This window comes from Myotis nattereri, assembly GCF_964212035.1.
Source record: "Myotis nattereri genome assembly, chromosome: 21".
Taxonomy (NCBI): Eukaryota; Metazoa; Chordata; class Mammalia; order Chiroptera; family Vespertilionidae; genus Myotis; species Myotis nattereri.
In genome coordinates this window covers 4,323,090-4,343,346 of record NC_138097.1, presented here as the reverse complement: position 1 = coordinate 4,343,346, position 20,257 = coordinate 4,323,090, and positions in this window count along the sequence as shown.

Below are 20,257 nucleotides of genomic sequence, written 5' to 3'. Positions count from 1 at the left end.
ATATGAGGTAAACTTAAATTTTTTAAATCCTGAGGTAAATTCCAGTCACCTGGGAAATTTCATTGTGATGGCAAAGAGATTCCTTGAGGGTCCAATCTAAATTATGTAACCTCAGGCAAGCTGGTGCTTACTACACTTGGTGAGGACGTATGCGACCATCCACTACCTAAAAAAAGATGCTTCATAGGATATAAAGTGACCTTGGAGTATAGATATGATAAAATAAATAAATATAATAATAAGAGAAAATGGAATGTCTGATCTTTTCCTGTAGCATTATTTGAATCTCCTTGGCAGTTTAGAATTGTTCTAAGTAACATCTGCTGTCAAAAAACAAACAAACATGAAGCTCAAAGAATAACTCATTCCCAAAGATTTTGGCTAAGACGTGAGCTCCATATAAGCATTCCAGTGTGTGAGGGAGGCTATAGATGGGTAGAGCTAGGAGGCCCAGCTGCCAGAATAGGGTGTGGTAAAGTAAAAATAGGTGTGACCCTGAAGTCCAAGTGTGAGTCAACATGAAGACTCAGGAATCTGGAACAGCAAGGCCAACCCGGGAGCAAAGATCAATTGTGACTGTAGGAAGGGTTTAGATGGCAACTCAGCAGCAAGAGATTCAATGGTTTCAACAGAAATTTTAGAATGTACTTTTTGACATCTTCATCCAACTTATGAAAGAAGATTCTCTCCCTTGGACTTAGGGAATCCTATATGTTCCTGAAAAATTAAGGGCGAGGGTGTACAGTTTTTTGTGCTACATTGAACACTTCAAGATCCTGAATAACTAGTTAGAAAAATCAAAGCTGAGATTTTATTTGTGACCCCATACATAGAAGTTTTACTTGGAATGTAAAATCTTAAAAATTCTGAGACCAAAGAATATGGCTCATTGTTTCTTCAAACTAGGTGAGCCTTTGCTTGTTTGGGGCTAATTACCTATTCTAGCTGGCTGGCATTCCCAAAGTGCCAGAACCAAGCTATGAAATCTCACCTGGCACATAAAAGGAACAGTGAAATGATATTAAGTACTCAAAATGGATGCTGAATTTAGGTAACATAACATGAACTATACATAGATATTCTTTTCTTACAGATAAGCAATTCATTTCAAGAAGATTTCATCTCATTTAACCTAAAAACACTTACCCGATTAAGACTTGCTGAGGTTAAACCTTTCGTTCTTTGGCCATAGCTACCTGAGTTGTTCCCTAAAAGCGTTTGTGGGAAAAACAAGGTCCTATCTACCACTACAATTGTCAAGAATAGTGAGATAAATGGTAGAACTAACTGGACCTCTTAGCAAACTCTAAATCAGATTTAACACACAATCAGATTTGATTTCACGAGTTGTTTGGATTTACATCAATATCTAGTTGCCTGAGCTACACAGGAACTTATCAGTGTATAGTGGGGGACAACAAAATAATTTGGGAGCCAGGCTGGTTGACAGTCAAATCATCAGTCAGTCCCTTGCTAACAATGGAATCATGGGTTAATTCATCTACCTCCCTGAACCACAGTTGCCTCATTAATAGAAATGTAGGCTACATTAGCACACCTACTTTGCAAAACTATTGTGATGACTGTATAACACAGGCTAATTATATATTATAGGATCTAGACCACAGTCGAGCACTCTAGAAATGTTAGTTTTTTTCTGCATTCTGGTAGTTACCATAACATTTTTAAAAATCCATAAAATCCTACCTGCTTAAAGAGTCTTCTGAAGATACCTCAATCACTATTTAAAAAAAGAAAAAAGAAGTAAAATACATTTTAAAACATAAGAATACAGGGCTTTAAAAGTGCCGGTTTAATGCATTGTTAGAAAGTATAACTTCAGGACCACATCTGAAGACTATATTAGACTGAACAATAACCCTATTATTGGTAGGCTATTAATACATTAGGAACATTTACTTTCTCTTTTTAAACATATGTAATGCAAAGAAAGAAAAAAAGAACCGGGCCTATCAAAATGTATACTTAATTTTGAACTGCCATGTGCAATGAACATAATCCTATCCAAAGACCACCAGACTGACAGAAAATTGCACTTTGGGTGGAAACAATCATGAACTAACCATGCCAAACTTAAATAACATGAGTTTTCTGGCTTCTTCCACTAAGAGCAGTTAGAAGAGAGTAGACTTATTTTACTGTAACACAATACAACATCTCCAGCTCTTGAGTGAAGACTAGCCGGTTGAGGATTAAACACTCTTATCTTAAGAAAGTTTGGGCACTAGGCAAAGCAAAACATAGGAAACAGTTCCCTTCTGACCCCGTTTCCAATTGCAAGATAAGTAGGAAAATCGTTGTGATTCCAGTTGTATAAAGTAGAACCCCTTGAGACTGTCTCCTTCCATTGCTAGAGTGTACCTGTCCCCATCTCAGAGAACAGGGTAGGCCAGAGAGTTAGTGCTCTGTAGCAGTGTGTGAGGTCATTTTTCTCAACTCTCCCCATTAGCTGTCAAATGCCTATAGAAATCATTCTCTTTCTGCTAGTAGAGCATATGTCATCAGATCCCATGCTTATGAAGAACAACAAACCTCGAAAGCCAAAGAACATCTTGGATAACTACATACAATTACCTTGGAATTCATTTATTTAAACACTCAAAAAGATATCAACTGTACGAGTCCAACTGTACAACATTCAGGAAAAGACAAATGTAGGGAGACGTAAAAAAGATCAGTGGTTTCCAGAGTTTAGGGGGAAGGGAAGGATGAATAAGTAGAGCGTGGAGGATTTTAAGGTAGTGAATGGATTCTATATGATACTGTAATGGTGAGTATGTGCCATCATACATTTGTCAAAACCCATAGGATGTTCCACACCAACGGTGAAATTTAATGTAAACTCTGGAATTTGGTTGATAATGATGAGCCAATGCACATCCATCCATTGTAAAAAATATACTTTATTGTTACTGGAGGTCAAAAATGAGCAAGGCACCAGGCCTGCAAGGCTCAGTGGTTGAGCATCCAGTTAGGAACCAGAGGTCAAGGTTTGATGAGCGGTGGGGGCACATGCCCTGGTTGTGGGCCTGATCCCCAATTTGGGGTGTGCAGGAGACTGTGGATCAATGATTACCTCTCATCATTGATGTTTCTATCTCTGTCTCCCTATCTCTTTCTCTCTGAAACCAACAAAAAAATAAATTTTAAAAATGAGCAAGGCTGTGTGTGTTTGAGTTTATGTGGTTTATGGGAAATCGCTGTACATTCCACTCAGTTTTGCTATGCACTGAAAACTGCTCTAATAAATAAGTCCTTTAAAATGATAAAATACAAAGACATTAATTTTTATTTAAAAAATGTATTTCCTCCAGGGATGCAAGGCTGGTACAATATCCACAAATCAATAGATGTGATATATCACATAAACAAATTGAAAAGCAAAAATCACATAATCATATCAATTGATGCAGTTGACAAAATCCAACACCCTTTTCTGATAAAAAAAAGAAATCTCAAGAAAGTGGGAATAGAAGGGTCATACCTCAACATAATAAAAGCCTTCTATGACAAACCTACAGCCAACATCATACTCAATGGGCAAAAGCTAAAACCATTTCCCCTAAGAATGGGAACCAGACAGGGATACCCTAAGAATGGGATCCAGACAAGGATACCACTTTTGTTTGACAGAGTACTGGAAGTGCTAACCATAGCAATTAGACAAGAAGAAGAAATAGAGAGGAGTGTGTGGATGCGTGTGGTGTGTGTGTATGAGCTAGGGACAGTTAGATTCTGCAGGTCTTCTAAGGGGCTGCTAAACCCGGCAGACTTAGGCAGCGGAGTCCCGCTCCCTGCGCGGACACTCCTGGGCGGCCAGCACAGGCACGGCGACCATGTCATCTTGGGAAACAGAGCTGCTTGAGACTAGGATCCTAGCCTCAGCACCACCCAGTCTGATCTCAGATGCATACCAGGACCCTGCAGCCACTGGGGACAGAGACCTGTGACCACAGCTACAGACCTGCGGACACCAAAAGTTCAGAAATCCTCGTGGCAGATCCATGAGTAACAGAGCCCATCCCCCCTTCCTGCAGTCTTGCCTGCAGCACCAGAGTAACTAACTGATAGACCCATCCCTTGCCGGGGCATCAGCACTCCAGGAACTTTAGCCTCGAAGTGCAGGAGCACCTTGGAACTGATCCTGCTTAGGGCCAGGTTCAGGAGTCCTGGGCTGGGAGCAAGCGCGCGAACACTGGGAATTTGTCCCGCGTAGCACAGGACCAGGGACCCCGATTCTCTGGGCAGGAGGCAGCACCAAGCACCAGTGACTTGACTGTGTTTCTTATCACCTGCGCCTGAGATCCTGATTTCCTGTGCATTCATACTAAGAGCCAGTGACTCCAATTCCTGGTGCAAGGGCACACAGGGACCCTGATTCTCAAGGCAAGGTCCCGCGAAGCAACAGAGACTCTGATACTGGATTCTGGGGAACTCTGGCTCCTGGTGCATGCTAGGGGGCTGTGGTTTTCAACACGCTTCAGGGGGGTCTCTGTTTCAGCACGGTGCAGGCAGGGTCCCTGATTCTAAGGGCGCGTACGAGGCCACATTGAGCGCTGACAACACTGACTCTGAGCGAGCCTGGTTCCCACCAACCCACACAACCACACATCTTAGTGTCAGAGCTCTTCAGTGACACTAGGGTGGTGGGAGGCTCCCACTGCACACGGCCCAGGCCCACGCAACTCGACGTTTGAACCATCGGGAGAGAATCAGAATGAAGAGACGAAACAACACCCAGAGGAAAGACAATGAGGAGTCACCAAGAAAGGACATTAATGAAGTTGAAGCATGCAACATGACAGGAAAAAACTTCAGAATAATGGTTGTACAATTCATTCACCGGATGGATGAGAAAATCAACAACCTATGCAAGAATCAGGAAGAAATGAAAAGTAATATAGCTACAATCAAAAACACCATGGAAAGTTTCAACAGCAGACTAGAAGAAGCAGAGGACCGAATTAGTGAATTAGAAGATAAGGCAGAGAAACAAGCTCAATCTGAACAGCAACTGGAGAAAAAAATTAAAAAGCAGGAGGAGAGCCTAAGGGAGCTTCGGGACAACATGAAACAAAGTAACATACACATAATAGGGCTGCAAGAAGGACAAGAAGAGCAGCAAGGATTAGAAAATCTATTTGAAGAAATAATGTCAGAAAACTTCCCAGATATGGGGAAGAAAAAAGTTACACAAGTACAGAGAGTCCCAGGCAAGAAGAACCCCAAAAGACCCACACCAAGACACGTCATAATAACGATGACAAATGTACAAGACAAAGACAGAATCTTAAAGGCTGCAAGAGAGAAATAGAGAGTTACCTACAAAGGATCCCCCATCAGATTATCAAATGATTTCTCAACAGAAACACATCAGGCCAGAAAAGAATGGACAGAAATTTACAAAGTGATGCAAAGCAAAGGACTGAATCCAAGAATACTCTATCCAGCAAGGCTATAAATCAAAATTGAAGGGGAAATAAGAAGCTTCAGAGACAAAAAAAAAAAGGCTAAGGGAGTTTATCACTACCAAGCCAGCAATGCAAGAAATGCTAAAGGGACTGGTGTAAAAAGAAGAACTAAAAAGCCCAGAAAGAAAACAGCCACATACACACACAAAAAAAATAGAAATGGCTACAAAAAGTACCTTTCAATAATAACTTTAAACGTAAATGGACTACATGGTCCATCAAAAAACATCGAGTGGGTGAATGGATAAAAAAACATGACCCATATATTTGCTGCCTACAAGAGACCCACCTCATTAGAAGGGACTCACACAGACTGAAAGTGAAGGGATGGAAAAATATCTTTCAGGCAAATGGAAATGAAAAAAAAGCTGGGGTAGCAATACTTATATCAGACAAAATAGACCTCAAAGTGAAGGCCATAACAAGAGATAAGAAAGGCCACTTCATAATACTAAAGGGATCAATACAACAAGAGGATACAACCCTGATAAACATATATGCACCCAATGCAGGAGCACCCACATACATAAGAAAACTCCTGGAAGATATCAGGGGAGAGATCGACAACAATACAATCATAGTAGGGGACTTTAATACACCACTGACATCACTGGATAAATCCGCTAGACAAAAACTCAGCAAAGAAACAGCAATCCTAAATGACTCACTAGATCAGATGGACTTAATTGACATCTTCAGAACACTTCACCCCAAAGCCACAAAATATACGTTCTTCTCAAGTGCTCATGGGACATCTTCAAAAATAGACCACATATTGGGTCACAAACAAAGTCTCCCCAAATTCAAGAAGATTGAAATCATACCAAGCATCTTCTCAGACCACAAGGCCATAATATTAGAAATAAACTACAATAAAAACAACTCAAAATACTCAAACACTTGGAAGCTGAAGAGCACGTTATTAAATATTGATTGGGTTACCAATGAGATCAAAGAAGAAATTAAAAACATCCTGGAAACAAATGACAACGAAAACACAACAATCCAAAACCTTTGGGACACAATGAAAGCAGTCCTGAGAGGGAAGTTTATAGCTCTACAGGCCTATCTCAACAAACAAGAAAAAATGGTAGTAAATCATCTAAATCTACAGCTCAAAGAATTAGAAAGAGAGCAACAAGAAAAGCCCAGAGTGAGCAGAAGGAAGGAGATAATAAAGATTAGAGCAGAAATAAATGGCATAGAGACCAAAAAAACAATACAGAAAATCAATGAAACCAAGAGCTGGTTCTTTGAAAGGATAAACAAGATTGACAAACCTCTAGCCAGGCTCACAAAGAAGCAAAGAGAATTGACCCAAATCAACAAAATCAGAAATGATAGAGGCGAAATAACAACAAACCCCACAGAAATACAAATGATTGTTAAAAAATACTATGGACAACTCTACTCCAACAAACTAGACAACCTGGAGGAAAGGGACATATTCCTAGAAAAATACAACATTCCAAAACTTAATCAGGAAGAATCTAAAAATCTCAATAGGCCAATAACTATGGAAGAAATTGAAGCAGTCATCAAAAAGCTTCCAGCAAACAAAAGCCCAGGACCAGACGGCTTCACAGGGGAGTTTTACCAAACATTCAAGGAAGAACTAAAACCTATCCTCCTCAGACTACTACAAAAAATCCAAGAGGAAGGAACACTTCCAAGCTCATTCTATGAAGCCAGCATCACCCTAATAACAAAACCAGGTAAAGACAACACAATGAAAGAGAATTACAGGCCAATATCCCTCATGAACGTAGATGCCAAAATCCTCAACAAAATCTTAGCAAATCGGATCCAGCAGTACATCAGAAAGATCATACATCACGACCAATTAGGATTTATCCCAGGGATGCAAGGATGGTACAATATCCGCAAATCAATAAACGTGATACATCACATAAACAAATTGAAAGAAAAAAACCACATGGTCATATAAATTGATGCAGAAAAAGCATTTGACAAAATTCAACACCCATTTTTGATAAAAACTCTCAGCAAGGTGGGAATTGAAGGATCATACCTCAACATAATAAAAGCCATATATAACAAACCCATAGCCAACATCATACTCAATGGACAAAAACTAACACCATTTGCCCTAAGAACAGGAACAAGACAGGGATGCCCACTCTCACCACTCCTGTCCAACATAGTACTGGAAGTATTAGCCATTGCAATTAGACAAGAAGAAGAAATAAAAGGCATCCAAATTGGAAAAGAAGAAGTAAAACTCTCTTTATTTGCAGATGACATGATATTATACTTAAAAACCCTAAAGACTCCATCAATAAACTATTAGACTTAATAAAAGAATTCAGCAATGTAGCAGGATACAAAATTAACGCCAAGAAATATATGGCATTTCTATACACCAATAGTGAATGTTCAGAAAGACAGACTAAAAAAGCAATCCCATTTACCATCGCACTAAAAAAATTAAGCTACCTAGGAATAAACTTAACTAAAGAGGTAAAAGACCTCTTCACAGAAAACTACAGGATGTTGAAAAAAGAGATAGAGGAAGACATAAAGAGATGGAAGAACATACCATGTTCTTGGATTGGTGGAATCAACATCATTAAAATGTCCATACTGCCCAAAGCAATCTATAAATTCAATGCACTTCCCATTAAAATACCAATGGCATATTTCACACACCTAGAACGTACTCTCCAAAAATTCATCTGGAATAAAAAACAACCCCAAATAGCTGCAGCTATCCTGAGAAAGAACAAAGTAGTTGGGATCTCAATACCAGATATCAAGCTATATTACAAAGCCACTGTTCTCAAAACTGCCTGGTACTGGCACAAGAACAGACATATACATCAATGGAATAGAATAGAGAGCCCAGAAATCAGCCCCAACCAATACGCTGAATTAATATTTGACAAAGGAGGCAAGAACATACAATGGAGTCAAGGTAGTCACTTCAATAAATGGTGTTGGGAAAATTGGACAGATACACACAAGAAAATGAAACTAGACCACCAACTTACACCATACACAAAAATAAACTCAAAATGGATAAAGGACTTAAATATACAACAGGAAACCATACAAATACTAGAAGAATCCAAAGGCAACAAAATCTCAGACATATGCCGAAGCCACTTCTTCACCGATACAGCTCCTAGGGCACTTGAAACTAAAGAGAAAATGAACAAATGGGACTACATCAAAATAAAAAGCTTCTGCACAGCAAAAGAAACCATCAACAAAACAACAAGAAAACCCACTGCGTGGGAAAACATATTTGCCAATGTCATATCTGATAAGGGCCTAATCTCCAAAATTTATAGGGAACTCATACAACTTAAAAAAAGGAAGATAAGCAATCCAATCAATAAATGGGCAAAGGATCTAAATAGACACTTTTCAAAAGAGGACATTCAGAAAGTCAAGAGACATATGAAAACATGCTCCAAGTCACTAATCATCCGAGAGATGCAAATCAAAACAACAATGAGGTGCCATCTCACACCTGTCAGACTGGCTATCATCAACAAATCAACAAACAACAAGTGCTGGAGAGGATGTGGAGAAAAAGGAACACTTGTGCACTGCTGGTGGGAATGCAGACTGGTGCAGCCACTATGGAAGACAGTATGGAGTTTCCTCAAAAAACTACAAATGGAACTCCCATTTGACCCTGTGATCCCACTTCTAGGAATACATCCCAGGAAACCAGAAACACCAATCAGAAAGGATATATGCACTCCTATGTTCATAGCAGCACAATTCACCATAGCTAAGAACTGGAAACAGCCTAAGTGCCCATCTGTAGATGAATGGATTAGAAAACTGTGGTACATCTACATGATGGAATACTATGCTGCTGTAAAAAAGAAGGAACTCTTACCATTTGCAACAGCATGGATGGAACTGGAGAGCATTATGCTAAGTGAAATAAGCCAGTCAATGAAGGAAAAATACCACATGATCTCACTCATTTCTGGATAATAAAGACCATTATAAACTTATGAACAAAAATAGATACAGAGGCAGAGCTGCCTGGAACAGACTGTCAAACTACAGCAGGAAGGCCGGGGAGGGTGGGAGGGCAGGAGGGGGGTGGGTAAGAGATCAACCAAAGGACTTGTATGCATGCATATAAGCATAACCAATGGACGTAAGACACTGGCGGGTAGGGGAGGCCAGGGGATTGTCAAGGGCGGGGGAAAAAAAAGGAGACATATGTAATACTCCTTGTAATACTTTAAGTAATAAAAAAAATAAAAATAAAAATAATAAAAAACAGAAGAAGAAATAAAAGGCATCTGAATTGGAAAAGAAGAAGTAAAATTGTCATCATTTGCAGATGACATGATATTGTACATCAAAAACCCTAAAGACTCCATCAAAATACTACTAGACTTAATAAATTTATTTGGCAATGTAGCAAAATACAAAATTAACACCCAGAAATATATGGCTTTTTTATACACCAATAATGACCTCACAGAAAGAGAAACTTAAAAAAAATCCCATTTACCATTGCAACAAAAAAATTAAGATACCGAGGAATAAATTTAACCAAGGAGGTAAAAGACCTGTACTCAGAAAATTACAGGATGCTGAAAAAAGAGATAGAGGAAGATATAAACAAATGGAAGAATATACTGTGTTCATGAATTAGTAGAATCAACATCATTAAAATGTCCATACTACCCAAAGTAATCTATAAATTCAATGCAATCCCCATTAAAATACCAATGGCATACTTCAAAGACCTAGAAAAAAAACCTCCAAAAATTCATCTGGAGTCAAAAAAGATCCCAATTAGCTGCAGTAATATTGAGAAAGAAGAGCAATGTTGGAGGGATGACAATACCAGATATCAAGCGATATTACAAAGCCACTGTTCTCAAAACTGCCTGGTACTAGCACAGGAACAGAAATATAGACCAATGGAAGAGAACAGAGAACCCAGAGATCAACCCAAGTCATTATTCTCAATTAATATTTGAGAAAGGAGGCATGAGAATCCAATGGAGTCAAGACAGTCTCTTCAATAAATGCTGCTGGAAAAATTGAACAGATACTTGCAAAAAAATGAAACTAGAACACCAACTTACACCATACTCAAATATAAACTCAAAATAAATAAAGGATTTAAAGGTAAATGGGAAACCATAAAATTCTCAGAAAAAGCCAAAGGCAGTAAAATAGCAGGCATATTTCATAGCAATATCTTTACTGATACAGCTCCTAGGGCATTGGAAACTAAGGAGAAAATAAACAAGTGGGACTACATTAAAATAAAAAGCTTCTGCACAGCAAAAGAGACCATCAACAAAACAAAGAGAAAGTCCACTGCATGGGAGAACATATTTGCCAATGTTATCTCTGATAAGGGTTTAATCTCCAAAATTTAAAGGGAACTCAAACAGCTTAATAAAAGGAATCCAATCAAAAAATGGGCAAAGGCCCTGACCGATTTGGCTCAGTGGATAGAGCGTCGGCCTGCGGACTGAAGGGTCCCAGGTTCGATTCCGGTCAAGGGCATGTACCTTGGTTGCAGGCACATCCCCGGTGGAGGGTATGCAGGAGGCAGCTGATCGATGTTTCTCTCTCATCGATGTGTCTAACTCTCTATCCCTCTTCCTTCCTCTCTGTAAAAAAAATCAATAAAAATGCTTAAAAAAAATGGGCAAAGGATCCAAATAGACACATTTTGAAAGAAGACATACAGAAGGGCAAGAGACCTATGAAAACATGCTCAAAGTCACTAATCATCTGAGAGATGCAAATCAAAACATCAGTGAGGTACCATCTCACACCTGCCAGAATGGCTATCATCAACAAATCAACAGACGACAAGTGTTGGCAAGGATGTGGAGAAAAAGGAACCCTCATGCATTGCTGGTGGGAAGGCAGACTGGTGCAGCCACTGTGGAGAACAGTATGGAGTGTCCTCAAAAAATGAAAAATAGAACTGCCATTTGATCCAGAAATCCCACTTCTAGGAATATATCCCAAGAAACCAGAAGCACCAATCAGAAACGATATATGCACCCCTATGTTCATAGGAGCACAACTTATAATAGGTAAGTATTTGAAACAGCCTAAGTGCCCATCAGCAGACGAGTGGATTAGAAAATTGTGGTACATCTACACAATGGAATACTATGCTGCTGTAAAAAAAAATCATACCATTGGCAACAGCACAGATGGAATGAGAGAGCATTATGCTAAGCGAAATAAGCCAGCCAGAGAAAGATAAATATCACATGATCTCACTCATTTGTGGAATATAATGACTAACATAAACTGATGAACAAAAATAGAACCAGAGACATAGAAGCATCAAACAGACTGAACAACCTATGAGGGAAGGTGGTGGGGGCAGGGGGTAAGAGATCAACCAAAGGACTTGTATGCATGCACATGAACAAAACCAATGAACAAAGGCAGTAAGGGGGTCAGGGCTTGTGCTTGGGAAAGAGAAGGTGTGGGAGAGGTCAATGGAGGACAAAAGGAGATTCATGTAATACTTTAAACAATAAAGAATTGTTAAAAACTGTATTTCCTGAATCTGCTATTAACATATATCAACATATTAACGCTATTTTCAAGAAACGATCACCTTGGAAATTAAGATAAATATCCAAGTATCAGAATATGGGTGTAATCCCCACAACTGAGTGAAGCATGTGGAAAGATAAATAAAGCAAATAATTTTCATTGTATACTAAGGAAAGAAAATAACTGACAAATATGATTGAATATCTTGCTTTATAATTATAAACAGGGGTTTAGTGCAGTATAAATCAAAACTGAATCATCCATACAATTAAAAGTCAAATTTTCTTCTAATTTTAAATCAGAAATCTATGCTGATTTTATCTAAATATTATTTTGAAGCATTAATTGGATAAACAGGAAAGCTTATAATTGCCTAATATTGCCCTAGTAATTTATGTACAAATACCTGGGAAATACTCACCAAGAGTCACAAATGTAACCAGCATTGCAAGCAATTATGGATGATGTGATGAAACCAGTACCATGTTATGTTATAATATTACTTGCTCTTAAAATAAATTCTTAGGTCAAGGCTAAAAGGTCAGTCAATCTGGCTGTGCAGACATTTCATGTCGCAGGCCTCAGACTACTCTCCTTAGAAAGTCCTGCTTAAATGGCTACCCTTCACTTGGTGTCTGAAAAGATGAATCTGGGGAGGCTTTCCACCTTTCCCTAACTGAGGAGAGTGGCCCTGTGTGTCTAAACACTTTGTACAAACACTGGGGTTCATGCTGAACACCTGCTTTCCATTCGGGAATCTAAAATTTTGGTGCATGCTATGGGGAAGATGCCTATGTGACTACCATGTCATAAAAACCTCTCATTGAGTCTAAGAAGACGGGTGGATGACATACTTCACGTGTGTTGTCCTGATTACACACTGGAATGACTAAGCACATCCAGGTACCTCCACAGGAAGAGGACTCTTGGAAGCTTGTGCCTGGTGTCCTCCGCCCTTTGTCACACACACCTCTTCTCTTGGCTGACTTGACTGTGGGCTTTCACCATCAAAATCTCAGGTGTGAGCACAACTACTATATACTGGGTCCTGTAACATTTCCTAGTGAATGAGCAAACCTCGGCATGGATTTAGGAACCTCTAACAAAATTGCATTATGTGAAAATATTCATTGGATTGATATGTTATACATGATTACAATACATAAGTTGATTTTGCCGAATACCTATCATTGATTTTGTTTCGGTCCATGCTCCATTTGGAATTTTCTGTAGATCTATAACTATTGGAATAAAGACATAAAAGGGATAAATCAAACATTGATGTCAGAAAATAATGTGAAATAAGCAACATTCCTATTTAGTCACAGTAGAAAATGCAGAATCCTACTGATTGACAACATGTACTATAGTATCAAAGTTTCTGTAAGGGAAATGAAGGCATCACACTGACCATTTTCTCCAACTAAACAAGGTTTAATTCCTTTGTACAACAGTTGTGAATCAATCAAGTAATGAGTAACTGCAAGAGAACAGTGATTATCATAAACTAGAGGCCCGATGCACAAAATTTATGCAAGGTTAGGCCTTCACAGCTCCGGTTGCTAGGCCTCTCCAGCCCCAGGAGCAGGGCCCTGCCAGTCCTGGCTGCGTCATGGCTGGGGGTGCATCACAGCCATGTGCCTTCCACCCCCAAACCCACCTTGGCCTGGTGCTGCCCACTTCCGCAGCCACACACACCCAGTTCCCTGGTTCTGCGGAGCCCCTAATTGATCACCCTGAAGACAGTGGCCTGGGCCTCCCTCTTTGGGGCGATCATGGAGCCGCCTGTTTCATCATCCCACTGGCTGGTGGTCTGGGCCTTCCTCCTCAAGGCGATTGTGGGGCAGTGACGGGCCACCCCACCAATCACATCGTGCCCGCTTTGGCTGGCCTGGCGCCTGTGCGTGCCATAGCATGGTCTTCCTGTTCTTCATGCCCAATCTAAATGCTAGTGCACTACCTGGAAACCTATGAATCATCTTAGATTTCTGTCTCTCCACCAGTTCTTTACATGCAATCATCACCACAGCCATATGAACTAGACCTCTCTACTGTCTCTGCTTTACTTTGCTACTTACTGTCAACTGCCCTAGTCAAACATGAGCTCTTAAAGATGGCTCTCTCTTTGACAAAACCGGTTTGGCTTGGTGGATAGAGCGTCGGCCTATGGACTGAAGGGTCCCAGGTTCGATTCCAGTCAGAGGCATGTACCTGGGTTGTGGGCACATCCCCAGTAGGAGATGTGCAGGAGGCAGCTGATCCATGTTTCTCGCTCATCAATGTTTCTAACTATCTCTCTCCCTTCCACTCTGTAAACAATCAATAAAATATATTTTAAAAAATAAAAGATGACTCTCTCGGGGTGTGGGAGCATACCAACAAATATTATTGTTTAAATGAATAAGATTTGTTTAAGCAAAAGAACTGAGAAAGACATAGGCCTAGAAAACATTTCAAATGGAATAAATTTAGCTTCCTATCTCATTTGACCATGAAAGCATAAAACTTTCTAATTGGACTGATGCTCATCCAAGGAGGCAAAATGTTCCTTTGTCTTCCAAGCCCTTTATGCAGTTTCCTTCCATCTGTTCACTACAGGAGGAGTCAGCACAATAGGGCCCACAGGCCAATACAAGCCGTTTTGCAAATAGTCTCACTCGCTTACAGATTCTCTAGGACGACTCTAATACTACAATGGCAGACTTGAGAACATATGACAGACCACATGGACTAAAATCAGGCCCTTTTCAGAGAAAGGTTGGTGATCCCTGCTTCACACCACAATCAGAGAGCCCTTATCAAGTCTAATCTTCTTCCTCTTCTGATCAAAACACCACTGAATCCCTTCAGTAAATATTACTGGCTCTCGAACTTAGTCTTCATTTTTGATGGAGAACCACAATTCTTTTGGGACATTTACTGTCCTGTTACACAGATAAGCTGGTGTCTTTATTGTCTATCAGTTCGAAAAAGAGAAATAATTATAATATCCTCATCCTAGTCACTAGTTTACCACTAACTGGTTTAGGAATGAGCATGGGATTAACCCAAGCTTATAAAAAGGTAGGGAAGTCAAGGGCAAGCTTCTCAGTTCTTTCCTATTTAAAACAAAGACATAGGCCCGGCCAGTGTGGTTCAGTAGATTGAGTCCTCTGTCCATTCACCAAGATATCGCTGGTGATATTTCAGGGCAGGGCAGATGCCAGGTTGGCAGGTTTGATCCCCAGGAGTGGGTGTGCAGGAGGCAGCTCAGGGATGTGATGGCTCTCCCTCACTGATGTTTCAATCTTTCCCTTTTCCTTCCTTTCCCTATAAAGTCAAAAAAAACATATTTTAAAAAAATTAAGGAAACACATAGCTCAGCATCACCAATCCGGGATTGCAAATGAAAGTAATAAGGAAGTACATCCTCACTCCTCTTAGAATGGCTTTCATCAAAGTATATATAAACAAGTGCTGGCGAGGATGTGGAGAAAATAGAAAGATTTGAGCACTGCTCATGTGATTGTAAATTGGCACAGTCACTGTGGAAAGCAGTGGAAATTCCTCAAAAAAATAAATAGAACTGCAATCTACTCCTGGGTGTTTATTCAACAGAAGCATGAACAAGAATTTAAAAAGTTATTTGTACCCTTATATTCACTACAGAATTATTTACAATATCCAAGATATGGAAGCAACATAGGTGCTCTTCAATAGGTAAGTAAAAATTGAAAGACTACTTAGACATTAAAAGAAACACAAAAAACTCTTGCCTTGTATGGCAACATGGATGGACTAGGAGGGTCTTAGGAAGTGAAATATGACAAAGGAAACAAATACCATAGGTTCTCACTTACAGGTGCAATCTAAAACAACACAGAAACAGACTCCATAGCTACAGAGAACAAACTGGTGGTTGCTAAAGCATAGTAAGCAGAGGTGATGGGTGAAATAAAAGAATATAAAGTACAAAATTCCAGGTATAAATTCCATAAGCCAGAGGGGTGTAGTGTGCTGTGCAGCACAGGAAATGGATCAATATCATAATAACTTAGCTCAGTGATAGAGGATTACTAGACATATCATAAGGAACATAAATGTCAAACCACTGTGGTTGTTCACCTTAATGTAATACAATGTGCGCCAACTCTACTTTAACAAAATGTTGTAGAAGGAAAAAGAAATGTTTACGGAAAAGCAGTCCCTTTGGCCTTCACATACTGACATGTGAGAATAGGAGGCTTTGGAGCCAGAGCTAATTACTGAGCAGGAAAGCAGACATGAATGCTGACAACTTCACAGCTGCACAAAGGACAATAACTGCCATCCTGATGGCATCACTGAGTCACCAAAGCGTTCCTGGTTTCTACTGTTTCCGCCTCTGTTAATTAGGCCACCTAATCCCGAAGCTAAAAGCATCCTATCTGAGAAATTTCCCAAGGCCTGGAGGATAAACTCTAGACCACTCTGTGGTAGTAAAAACTTTCATAAGCTTGCCTTAGCTAGGCACTCACCCATTACCAACCATTCCCATAGCACACAGGTCCCACCGATGAAACTGTACTGCTCATAATTCCTGCAACATTCACTTGTGCATCTGAGCCCTTGCCCTGCCCTTTCTGCTGCAAACGATATAATCATAATAGACATTCCTCCTGTCAAACATCACCCCTCTTGCCCCTTTACCTGGAAAACTTCTTTGTGGTCTGCATGCTTATTCTAAAACCCATCTACATTTTTTGAACTGTTTAAAATTTGATTAAAGGTAGATAGACAGAGGGAAACCCTGGTTTGGAGTTATACTTATTTATGCATTCATTGGATCAGTTTGGTATTTGACCAGGCATCAAATCCACAACCTTGACATATCAGGGATAATGCTTTCAGCAACTGAGAAATACAGCCAAAGCTTAACCTACATTTTAAAAACTCAAATTCTCATCATAGACTTAAAGGGGCTGGTGAGTACTAAACACCAATAAAATTAATAAGTAGGGATAATTGTAAAACCCTAATGCAATATGGCACCCAGTAAGCACTAAATAAAGTATAGCAAATCATGGAAATTAAAATGAACTTCACATGATCTTAAAGGGCAATGACTGTTTTTGAAATGTTCCAATTTGGCGACATCAGAATAACACTTAGTACCTGAAAGACACCTGAAAGTTAAATGGCAGACCATTCAGCTGAAAAATGAATAACCGAATTTTGACATTTTCTTTGAAAATTTTGTTTAGAAAAGCAGAGAAATAAACCAGTAACACTTCTCTCAGATTATGAGTAACTTCAAGCTCAAAATGCTATTTCATTGATTTCCTATAACTTGCAAAGGCAACCTACACAAACCCTCTGTTGAAGGTCTACCAAGTGCAAGGTGTCATCATACATTTCAGACTGTACAATGAAGTAGGTGCCACATCTGGTATTTTTGTTACTGGGAAACATTTTTGTACATTTATTATAATTGGTTGAGTCCCAGGATAGGCTGTTCAAATATTTATTATCATTATTTTCTGAATACTGGACACAGAGCATCTTCTTCTAAAGAAATTCCAGTTTCCTGATAATTACTAAATTAATGAAGTCAACCTATACCATTCTGTTTTGACTTCTGAGGAATAAAGTTGAAAATAGTGAGACCTTGTTGGTATAATATGAAAAAATGCCCTGTGCTTCTCAACAAGCATTGCCTTTCTGAACTATGGATAGATGTCTTTATAAAACAAGGTCATCAGGAATCTTACACACTGGCTAAGTGTTGTAGCTCTTACTGTTTGCCATCTGTTTGTGCTACCAGGAAAGTATTGTTGAGTTCCTAATTATAGTTACTTTTTTTTGGTGGACAAATCACTATGCAATAACAAATATTCATTTACTAAATATAATCCATTCACAGTTAAAACTAAAGATTCATTTTCAGAACAAGTCCAGTTCGGGATAATAGGGAAACATACACCATCTTAACTGAACATCTTTTTTTCTTTTTAACATAAAGATATAATGTGGGATTTTAGGGGTCAGAAGTAAATAAATGAACTTCTTTGGAAACCATATTGCCTACATTTTAAATTACCTACAATTAACTTGGTTAATACTGATTAGTATTCTATTAAGAGAGAGATTAAGAAAAACTATACTTGCAACTTACACATTGGTATTTTTTCCCTGCACTTCCGTTATCAAAACTTCCCTACTCTTACTTCATCTATGGTAGGAGCGCCAAGGGGAATTCATTATCAGAAATCTTACCAGGAGTGAAACTTTCAGATTTTGTGTGTTTCTTTTTTTCTTTATGTTTAGAAGTTAGTTGTTGTTTGCTGTGCAGAACAAAAAAATGGTGATAAGTAATATTACTTTCTTAATATTAACATAAAAATATTCTCCAAATATAGTAAATTCTTAGAATATTTCACATAATATCACCAATAATGTTAAAACTGCAATTATTCCATACACTTTAAATGTGTAAGGTATACAACTGTTTTATGAAGTATGTAGTGAAAAAAATATAAGGTATAACAGTCATGATATGAGGGCAGTATAGTTCAGTGAATTAATTAGAGTTAGCTAGACATAATCACAAATGTCTTAAACTCACACATCCTAATTCTGTTACCAATAGGTCTTTGTGAGGCTCAAGGTCCTCCTCTACAAAATAAGACTCTTATTATTTATTTCAGAAGGCTAAGGAGGATCAAATGAGATAATACAGCAAAAGTTATTCTCAGAAAAACAATAACGCAAAGAAAAAAGCTGGTTGTGAATTTTATTTGTTGAAACTATTTTAAATCCCAAATAAATCCCAATGTGAACTTGTCATGGTTAATAAATGTTGCATATTTCAGAAAATGTTATTAAGTCTGTTTATTACCTGTACTCAGATTGTGGTGTGTATTTCAGGGCATCTCAGCTGTTACCTAACTTGTAACTGAATTTATGTACAAATATATTACCTCATGAGGTCAGATAACACAATGCTCCCTTCTTTTTGTAGCAAATCATACCAACCACAGAAAACAGATAAAGATCAGGACCTGGCCTGGACTAAGACTACCCCCACTCTACCTACTCAAACTGTGACCAAGCAAATATTTATGAGAATGGTGCTTAATCTCCCTGTCCATCCCCAATTGGCTTGGAAGATGCAATCCTACTGGCCACCCATGGATATTTATGGGTCATGGATGGACCCTTAGCAATTTTAAGGGCCAATAACATACTTTGGATTCAGAGCTTTCTGTTGACTGGCTTCCATGTGAGGCATAATTTAAAATATTTTGAAAGCAGAGGTAAATTCAAATCACTTGGGGAAGTTTCATTATTATGGCAAAGAGATCACTGAGGGTCCAAACTCAATTATGGAACCTCAGGAAATCTGGTGGTTACTACTCTGAGAAAGCGACAAGGGGCCTTCTGTCTGTCTAGAGTTGACCATTTACATGCTGCAGTGTTCACCTGTGTACAATCCCTCCAAGGCTAAAATGAAGGGGGGAAAAGGCCACCTCCTATCCCACTTGGGTATTGCTCATTTCAAGTCCTCTCACAGATAACAAACTCTGCTGAGGTCACTAATCTGACTTAGGGGAAGATTTAAAGGAAGATCCACCACTTGGCCAGTCTGTTAATCAGAGGTTGCAGTACTAAAGGGTGTTTTGATTAATTAATTGCTAGGCTTCCTTAAACTCCTGCAATTCTACCTGCTTTAGATTCTGTCTACAGAAAAATGGAGAACACCAGAGCTGGACGAAGTGGAAAAAAAATAACACAATGAAAGAAACACCAAGAAAAGAAGAGAAGAACATTCAGAAAATCAGGAAAAGTTAAGGTAGACAAACAAAGGACTCTAGGAAAAAAGGCAAAACTTCATACAATTGGGCAAACAAGACTGGGAGAACAAGACTGGGAAGTCGGTAAATAGGGGAATCAATTAGAAATATCCCCTAATTAGATGCTGAATATAATTAACATTACATAACCTATACAGAGATATTCTTTACTAACAGATAAACAATTAGTTTCAGGAAGAATTCATAACATTTCACTATTTCCCCATGAGGCCTTGCTTAGGTAAACTTTGTTCTGTGGCCATAGCTAACTGAGATGGGCCTTAGAAGCTTTCGTGGAAAATACAAGGTCCTATTTACCACTACAATTGTCTAGGAGAGTAAGATAAATGCTAAGGATTAATGCCACGACCCTTCAATACAGTTCCTCATGTTGTGCTGATCCCCAACCATAAA